General features: G+C 48.2%; 1 long non-coding RNA gene across 2 annotated transcripts in view; it reads left to right on the top strand.

Moving 5' to 3' along the window:
- The window catches only part of LOC108446047, a 34441-nt gene that overhangs the window by 11819 nt on the left and 13183 nt on the right, over positions 1 to 9439 (top strand). The window contains exon 3 of one of the 2 annotated variants that reach the window (XR_001861155.1): positions 3918 to 6838. The exons of the other annotated variant lie outside the window; for it this stretch is intronic. This is a non-coding gene — a long non-coding RNA (uncharacterized LOC108446047). Of the gene's footprint in view, positions 1 to 3917; positions 6839 to 9439 lie in introns of those variants that run through there. 2 annotated transcript variants of the gene reach the window in all.

The following is a 9439-nucleotide window of genomic DNA, read 5'->3' as shown; positions in this document are numbered from 1 at the left end:
CCTGCCCCTGGATCCCTGGAAGTGTCCAGGAACAACCTGGTCCATGGAAGGTGTCCCTGCCCATGGTCAGAACTGGATGGGCTTTAATGTCCTTCCCAACCCAAACCAAGATTCCATGGTTTTATAGGACCTTCCATTCCAGGCTATTGGCCTGTGATTGGAATTTCCACGTGAGAGATTTAATAAAAGCCACCAGAGCTCATTGTGCGATTTAATAAAACCTCAGAGCCCTGGGATTAGGAAGATGCAGCCCAGAATAACCCATGGAGCTCCTGATGACTGGGAGACAATTCCTGCTCCAGCCCCACCCATGTGAGTGGGATTTCACAGCAGCTGCTGTGCTTAAGGTTTTCCTGAGGCAGAAGAAAAGGGAGGCAAAACCTTGGAATATAATTAAATCTTTTGGATCTTTATGGATTCAATTACTGAGGGAAAAACAAGGAGATTTGGGTGATACAATGTTCCCACTCAGGAATCTTTGGGGGTTTTCCAGATGATTTTCCGGTTTGTTTTGTTTTCTTTTTTTCATTTAAGGGGTTTTTTGAACAACAAGGTGTTTTTCAGAACAAGTTTTCCATCAGCTGAGGAAGGATCTTGTTTGGTGCCAGGGGAAAAACCTGCATTAGCAGGAGCAGAGCAACATTGTTTGGATGGAATTTCTGTTTGGATTCCAACCCCGATGCTGAACAAGCTGCAGTATTTGTTCTCCCTGTCTTTGCAATCCCCACGGAAAACCTCAGGGAGCTGCACGGCTCTTTCCTCTGCTGCTTACTCCTGTCTCTACTTCCAGGGAAAAGAGTCTGGGTGGGAGGTTAAACTACTCAGAGAAGCTTCCAGAGGCAAATCTTGGTAGTCCCACCATTCCCAATCAGTTGTTATCAATCTGGGGGAAAATCACCTGGAATTAGATAAAACTCCCTCAGTAATTCCCATTGCAGAGGGGGCTGGAGTTAAGGAATGACCACTCTTGGGGTTAATTTTCAGCAGGGTTTGGTTTTCTCTCCCTGCTCCCCTCAAAGCGCACTTCCAGAGCTCTTAATGACAGGAAACTTTTTGGATGGAGCCACCCTCTGTAATGGGATATTCCAGCAATTTATTCCCCACAAGATTTTATACCCAAAAAGGAGAACTTTGGGCAGCCTCGAGGGCAGCTGGGAAAACCCTCCCCGTAGACAAAAATCTCTTCACCACGGAAAATTTTCCTCCAGGATGTGTTTTTGGGGCTGTGGGAAATGGAAGCAGAGTGCTGCACACTCAGAAAAGTTCATTTATTTGACAGGAGAACTCCAAATTCACCCTTCCCCTGCTTGACGCGAGCGAAAAAAAATTGGAATTTGAGGTCTTGGAGGTTATTTTAATTCAGAGCAAAAACTGTGTTTGAGGTCAACTACCCTTTGGATTCGGTATTTGTGCAGAATATTCCTGAACTCCTCTTTCCGGGGTTCTCTTTCCGGGTTTCAGCAGGGATGAAGCAGCAGGGAGTGGTTTCTTTGTTTCTTTCTCCAGACCATTTTTAGCTGGATTTTACCTGGACTCTGCCTCTCCTGCTCTCCCCAAAGGCAGCAACCTCTTGGATTGGAGACCAATCCTTTTCTTTCCAGACACATGGAATGAATTCCAGCACTGCCAGTCCCTGGTTTTCTGCCTGGGGTGCTGCTCCCTGTTGTTTTAATGGACTAAAACAGAGTTTGGAACTTGCTCTCATCTCCTCCGAGCCCTGAAATCCTGGAGTTTTCCATCAGTGGAGTTTTTCCACCCCTAAAGTGATTTTCCCTCCCATCCCGAGAAATGGCAGCTCCATGGAGTCCTGCCCTGCTCCTGAGCCCAAGCTGGGATGTGGAAATTTATTTCTATTTTAAATTTGTCTCTTAGTTCTGACCCTCTTTGCCTCTCAGCAGTGGGAATTTGTGAGCTCATGGAATCCTGGAATGTCCTGGGTTGGAAGGTCCATCCAGTGCTACCCCTGCCATGGGCAGCGACACCTCCCACTGTCCCAGGGTGCTCCAGCCTGGCCCTGGACACTTCCAGGGATCCAGGGGCAGCCCCAGCTCGTCCCAGCCCCTCCCCACCCTCATTCCTTCCCAAGATCCCATTTAAATCTCCCCTTTCCCAGTGGGAAGCCGTTCCCTGTGTCCTGTCCCTCCAGCCCTTGTCCCCAGTCCCTCTCCAGCTCTCCTGATGTTTGAGCCTCTGATTCCAAGCAGTGCCTCCAAATGAGTAGGATCTCTTCAACTGCATGGAAAATTCTGGATTTTTCAGTTCCAGAGCACCAGGGTTCCTGAGAAATTGGAATTCCAGCCTTGTGTCCTTCCGTATTTACCAAGGAGCTGAGGAATTGTAAACACAGAATGATCTTCCCTGGGACTCATTAAAACCTGGGACCGAGGTCCTGCTTTGATTTTCCTCGTCTGCACAGCAATCATTCCGATGAAACCTGGCAGCAGCATTCCCAGCAGCGCTCAGCATCCTCCCAAATGGATAAAAATCAGGATTGTTTGGTTATTTTCCAGCTAATCAAAATTAGGGATGCATCCTGGATGGATGCTGGTACCTGGGGCTCCTTTTCCTCCTCTCCTCCTGCTCCTTGTGCATTTCAACACTGCCAGGACAGGCTGGAATTGCACATTTTGCAATCAGGGCATGTTTTTCCAAGCCTTGCCAGCCTTGGAGCCCCTCTGGATTCAGGGAGGTGCAATCACACCTGGGAAATCCGAATTTCCACGGTGATAAGGCTGGAACAGGAATGGATCTGGGACAGGAATGGATCTGGGACAAAATGGATAAATCCTCGCTGGGAAGGGTTGGATCAAAGGGAGACACCTCTTCATCCACCCTGGGCTGGAGCTGGGAGATACAAAATCCCCTCCCTGACATCCTCATTCCTGAGGGGTTGTTTTGGGGCTGTTTCCACCAATAAATGGAATTTCTGGGTGTCTCATTTTGGGTTAAATTGTTGAGCCACCACCCTGGAGAAGTTTGATCCCTGCCAGGAGATTTTTTGGGAATTCCCTGGGGGTTTCTGAGTGCAGGCAAGGGCATCCCAGACTGTGGAGTCACAGAAAATGTTGGAAAAGATTCCCAAGATGATGAAGTCCAAGCGTGTGTGTGAAGACAGCTGGGATTTTAATGGGATTTTCCTGGTTTAACTCCTGATTTAAATAATCACAGAATCCCAGACTGGTTTGGGTTGGAAGGGACCTTAAATCCCACACCTCCCAGTATCCCAGGCTGCTCCAAACCCTGTCCAACCTGGCCTTGGACACTTCCAGGGATCCAGGAGCTTCCCTGGGCACCCAATAACGAAGAGTCTGTGCGATGCCAACAATAAAATCCTCAGCCAGGAGGAAAAGAGAGGATTTTTTCCCATAGTTCATTAAATCCATGGCAATCCAGAGCCTTTCTGCTCCTTCCAGTGCATCCTAATAAGTCTTATAATTATCACAGAATCGGGCACAGAAAACCCTTCTGACCCAAATGAGTTCTTCACAGGTATAAAATATACAAGGCTCAGACCTGAACTCCGAGTGAGTTGCACTGGGATTCTTTCTCTCATCCTTGTGAATGTTTAAAGTTTAAACAGTGGAGTTTAGTCCTGATTACGAAAAGAAATTGGGAATTTTCGTGCTTTCAGCTGCCAACAATGGGCGCAAATGGTGTTTCCCTGTTCCATCTCCCATGGAATGAGCTGTGCACAAAGAGCCCCCAGGTATCGTTATTATCACTAATTACACACTTTGTGTTTAATGAAAGGGTCCTGTCTCCTGTCAGAGGCTTTCATGAAATGTTAATTTTTGCTCCTAATCAACTTGAAACATAAAAGCAGCAGCTCCCGAACAAATCAGTGAACTTTGTGTTTGCCCTGTGCTGCTTTGGAAGTTTTCCAAGCTCTTCCTAGCATGATCCACCTTTTCTTGCAGGCTTGGGGAGAGCAGCAGCTCAGCAGGACTCCCATAAATCCGTCACACCTGGAGCAGAGTGGAACCAATGAAATCCTTACCCTGGCTTCAGTTCGGCACCACAAATGCATTTTCCCGTGGCAGGTTTTCCTCTCAGCAGCCTGGGAAGGTGACTGCAATGAGCTCTGGAATTCTCTCCCACTAAATAAAGATGATGAAAGGCTCTGTCACGTGGAATAAGTCACCTCCCTAAATCCTGCCCCTCTCGAGCCTTTCTGAACCCGTCTCTGAGCTCCTGTGGGCCCCAAAATCTTCGGAGATCTTGGGAATTTTAAAACTATCCAGGGAATGGTTTAGGTTGGGAGGGACTTTAAAATCCCAACCCACCCCTCCCACTCTCCCAGGGGGTTCCAACCTGGCCTTGGGCACTGCCAGGGATCCAGGGGCAGCCACAGCTGCTCTGGGAATTCCATCCCAGCCCCTCCCCACCCTCATTCCTTCCCAAGATCCCTTTTAAATCTCCCCTTTCCCAGTGGGAAGCCATTCCCTGTGTCCTGTCCCTCCATCCCTTGTCCCCAGTCCCTCTCCAGCTCTCCTGGAGCCCCTTTAGGCCCTGCAAGGGGCTCTGAGCTCTCCCTGGATCCTTCTCTTCTCCCTTAGACACTTCCAGGGATGGGGCATCTTCTCTGGGAATTCCATCCCAGCCCCTCCCCACCCTCACAGGGAACAATTCTTTCCCAATCCAATCTAAACCTGCCCAAAATGGTTTTGTTTTGATTATTTGTTTGCTAATTAGCATGTAAACACCAGCCTGTGGGGAAATAGGATTGTGCCATAGAAACCAGGCCTATCCCTCAGCGTTAGGAAATTCTGTTTATCCAGGGAAAACTGAAAAACACCCCCCAGACTCCAGATCCAGGGAGTATTCCTGGCTGGTTTTTGGGAAGTTGGTAGCTCCTCTGGCTTTGTGATTGGCCCCATTCTCAGCTCCTTTTTGGAAGGAGCAGGAAGCAAAGACAGTTTGGGGATATCTTTGTGCTTCCCATGGTTCAGGCCCGTGGAGTTTTTATATGGATTTGGAATTCAAAGCCAAAGTGGGGAAGAAACCAACCTTTGTAATCAATTCCTCAGCATTTCCTTGGTTTGTTCCCTGCTTCCCCTTGGAAGTGGGTGTGGAGGAACACCTTTGGAGCAGGTGGAGCTGTGAGGGGCTGGGATCTGGGATAGGAGGTCAGGAAGCTCCCAAACCTTTGGATAACAAAGGGGCTATGGCACAGCCAGGTGAGGGACACTGATGGATGTGGCAGGAGCTGAGGATTCAGGAAAAAAGCAAAACTTTTGGCATGGGAGGGGATAAAAACCCAGGAATTCTTTGTTGAGGAACCTCAGAGGCACCAGCTCGGGCTGTTCCTGTGTGGCTGCACCAGGAATAAACTGATTTGAGCTGGACATCCAAGACTCTGCCTTGGGAAACCTGGGGTGGAACCGGGGAAATCTGAATGGATTTCAGCGGCCACAGTCTGGGGGTGGGAGTGTGACTGCCAGAGAATCCCAGGAATGTCAGACTGGGAAGGTTCCTAAACAACGAGACTGGTACCAGATCATGGAATCCCAGAGTGGTCTGGAAGGTTCCTTAGCAATGAGATTGGTACCAGATCACGGAATCCTGGAATGGTTTGGAAGTTTCTTCAACAGCAAGATTGGTACCAGATGACGGAACCATGGAATCCTGGAATGGTTTGGAAGGTTCCTTAACAGCAAGACTGTACCAGATCATGGAATCATGGAGTGGTTTGGAAGGTTCCTCAACACTGAGATTGGTACCAGATCATGGAATCCTGGAGTGGTCTGGAAGGTTCCTAAACAACGAGACTGGTACCAGATCACAGAATCCTGGAGTGGTCTGGAAGGTTCCTTAGCAACAAGACTGTACCAGATCATGGAATCATGGAGTGGTTTGGAAGGTTCCTCAACAGAGAGATTGGTATCAGACCATGGAATCCTGGAATCCTGGAATGGTTTGGGTGGGAAGGGACCTTAAAGCCCATCCAGTTCCCATCCCTGCCATGGGACACCTTCCACTTTCCCAAGTTTTACACGAGCTGTTTTGAGGGAGCACCCTCTGCTAAAAACTCCGGGTTTTGGCCTATTTTAAGCCTATTTCTGCCTCTTTTAAACTACTATAAGGCTGAGTGTTGAGGGAGATCTTGGTGTAAATTAAATCCAGCCCCATTATCCATTATCACCCTCATCCTTTGCCTTTCCTGTCCCCACCTCTTTTCCCTGAATTCAAATAATTAAACAAACCTGACTTTGGGGTGGGCTTTGAGCTCCTCGTCCTCACTGGTTCCTCTCTGGCTGCTTCAATCACTCCGCCATTTGTAAACTTGGAGCGTGGATAGAGCATTTTCCGGGGAAAACTGAGGTCTGACTTTGAATTCTCACTTTCCTGGAGCTCACATGGATTCCCGGAATGTCTCTGGGCATGGCACAGACCCTGTTTTCGATAATGCTCCTGTGACCAGAAAAACCAGAGCAGCCCTTCTGCCCCAGAAAGCAATTTAAGATTTAATTAATACTTGAGGGCGGCGCCGCTCCAGTGAAACGAGCAGGAAGGTCTCCTCATTTCAGGCCCTAAGTGTCCTACATTTGCCGCTAATTAAAGCAGAAATTTGATATTAAAAAAACAATTTTAAAAAAAGAAAATAAAAGAAGGAATCCAGATTTAAACCGAGGGCTGAGCAGCCCCTGTATTGCTTGGGTGTCTTTTATAGCTGGTGTTAAACGTAAAGTGGTGGAGCCTTGGAGATGGAAATCGGGAATGAGAACTCGGATATATTTTCTTCCCTCCTAAAAATACCTCTGTCTATGAGGAGGGTTTGCTCTGGGGTGATTAAGTGGTTCATCGGTGCCGTAATAGTTACGGAAATTCACGGAAAACAGTGCTGGAATGAAAGGAATCTCTGGGTATTTGTGTGGCTTCTGTGTGGAAGCAGCACCTGATACCGATTTTCTTTTTTTTCCTTTTAGGTTGATTTGATTTTTAGAACTCATTTAAAAATCAAACCTGCTGTGTTCCCCTTTGTTCAGAGGTTCTCTGCTCCCACTGGGTGCATTTCACAGGGCCTGACCTGCTTCTAGGAAAGGGGTTTCAGCTTTTTTGGAATTCCCATCCTCCATCCCTCAGGGAGGATGGACAGTGTGATTCCAGAAGGGATCAGGTGTCCAAGAGTCTTCAGCTCTAAGGTTTTAAAAGGTTTGGAGAACAAATTTCCAATGGATTTTGTAAAATCACTCCTCCAAACTTCCCCCTGTGCCACTCACAGCCACATTTCCAAGTTGTTCCACTTTTCTTGGGATGGGTTGAATTTTTATTCCTTGTTTTAATTTGGCCATTTCGATGCCTGGCCAGGAAGTGACTTTTTTAATGATGTTTTGCTCAAAATGCACAAGACCTGCTCTAAGTGTCTCTCCCTCCTCAATGAGCTGCTCCTCTTGTCCTGACCCAGCTTCCCATTCCCAATCCAGGGCTGAAAAATTGGGAGAACCATCCCCTCTCCTCCTCCTCCCTTTGGCTCTGGGGGCTGCACCTGCCCAGCATTTTCTCCCTGCCATAAATCAGGATGGGAACTTGCTCCACAGATTACTTTAAAAACATCAGAGACCTGACATATTTCTGGGATCGTGACCGTGGTACCCTGGGATGAGAGGGAGTTCGCTTCCCTCACATTTTTTCTGTGGGAAATGAGGGTGGGTTCTCCTTTCAGCACGGTGTGCCCGTGATGGATGGGATAAAGCAGGCCAGGAGTTTAGTTCCGATGTTTTATAGGAGCCCTGCACTCACCTATTTTTCCTCTGGCTCCTGTGGTGTGGTGCCAGGGAGGCTGTAAACAACCCATTGCCCCTTCCAGGAGTGTGCAGCCATCGACCCCAGGGCTTCTCTGTGTGATCGATCCCGGATTCCTGGCACGGAGGAATTCCTCTGGGAGGAGGGAAAGTGGTTTTTTGCTCTCTCTGTACATGGGGGCTGCCAGCACTTCATAAAACCAAATTTTTTGTGGCCTTTCCCTGTGTACAGAGCTGGCTGTGCTTTAGAAGGGAATTGCTGGAGCTTTTAAAGGGTAAATCAACTTCCCATTCAGAGAGAAAATGTTTAGCGCCTCAAAGAGGTGGGCCCAGGCTTCTTAATAACATTTTCATTTCATTCATGGCCTTGAACCCCTTGACAAAGTGATATTAATGTAATAATTGCCGGGTTATGTACAGTGCCTTGCCTGCCGTGACCCAGCTGGGTTCGTGGCTGCGCTCCATGGCCTTGGAGATCTTTTCCAACCTAAATATCCTTTTCTAACCTAAATATTCTCTGAAATCATGGAATAAAACCATGTCCTGCCCACAAAACCAGGTCTTTGGCTGTGGGTGGCAGTCACCCCATCCAGCAGGGCAGGGAGGCACCTGGGCTGGGCCCGTGGGGGATTTCAGGGTGCAAAAGCTGAATGAAAAGGGTTCAGAGCAACCCTAAAATGAAAATGGCTCAGAAGGACCCTAAATGTTTCAGTGACGTTAAAATGCAAACACGGAGCAGCAGCAAAGACTGAGCCTCTGTTTTCAGAGGGCTCAAGGCAGGGCCTGGACTTTGGGGGGATTTCAGGGTGATTCAAGCAAACCTGCTGTGGGTCACAGGTGCCATAAATGTGTTTAAGCACCGTGACAGGGAAGAATATTTGGGAGAGGAGCTTCTTTTCTGCCTCTTCCTTCACACTTGCCATCTCCTTAATTAATTCACCCACAAGCAGAGCAACTTCCTTGAGCTGGGAAGAGTTAAAGGGCCTGGAGCTGGGGAGAGGTGTCTGAATTTGCCTCTTTCTCTTCCAATGTGACCCTTTGCACTTCTTAAACCTCAAAATTGGGCCATGGACCACTGCAGAGTCATGAATATAGCCCTGGCTGCAGCGAGGAATCAGAGACTTTTAATTTTTTTATGCTTTTTTCTGCTTATCCTGCTGCTAAGAAAGGGCAGGGAGAGAAGCACAGAGAACCGAGACTCTTCTGAGGACTCGTGGGCATTGTTTCGGGGACTCCATGGAGTGTCCACAGCAAAGACACGGCACAGCTCTCGCTGTAGCAGCACCATGAAGGAGTAAAACTTATTCCAGGATGGCCACAAGAAATTTCTGATTGTTTGGGATGCTGTGGAGCGGGAAAAGCAGGTGTAGGAATGAAGAACAAGTGCTTGGTGTGTTTGATGCACTGAGAATGTGTCCCAGGCAGCCTCCTCTCTTCAGCAGCCTGGGATAAATCAATCACTTGCTGATAAAAGTTCTTTTTCTCTTTGTTTAATCTTAATTTTTCTTCCTTGCAGCCTCCCCTGCTCACAGAAAGTTAAAGAATCCAGATTCACAGAGGCACCTGTGACTCTGGGCTGGTTTGAAAGGCACAGAATTCTGGAATGGTTTGGGTTGGAAAGGACCTTAAAGCCCACCCAGTGCCACCCCTGCCATGCCCAGGGACACCTCCCACTGTCCCAGGGCGCTCCAGCCTGG

Source organism: Corvus brachyrhynchos, unplaced genomic scaffold, assembly GCF_000691975.1.
Source record: "Corvus brachyrhynchos isolate BGI_N302 unplaced genomic scaffold, ASM69197v1 scaffold150, whole genome shotgun sequence".
Taxonomy (NCBI): Eukaryota; Metazoa; Chordata; class Aves; order Passeriformes; family Corvidae; genus Corvus; species Corvus brachyrhynchos.
Note: the sequence above shows the minus strand (reverse complement) of the source record. Positions and strands in the feature narration are given on the sequence as shown.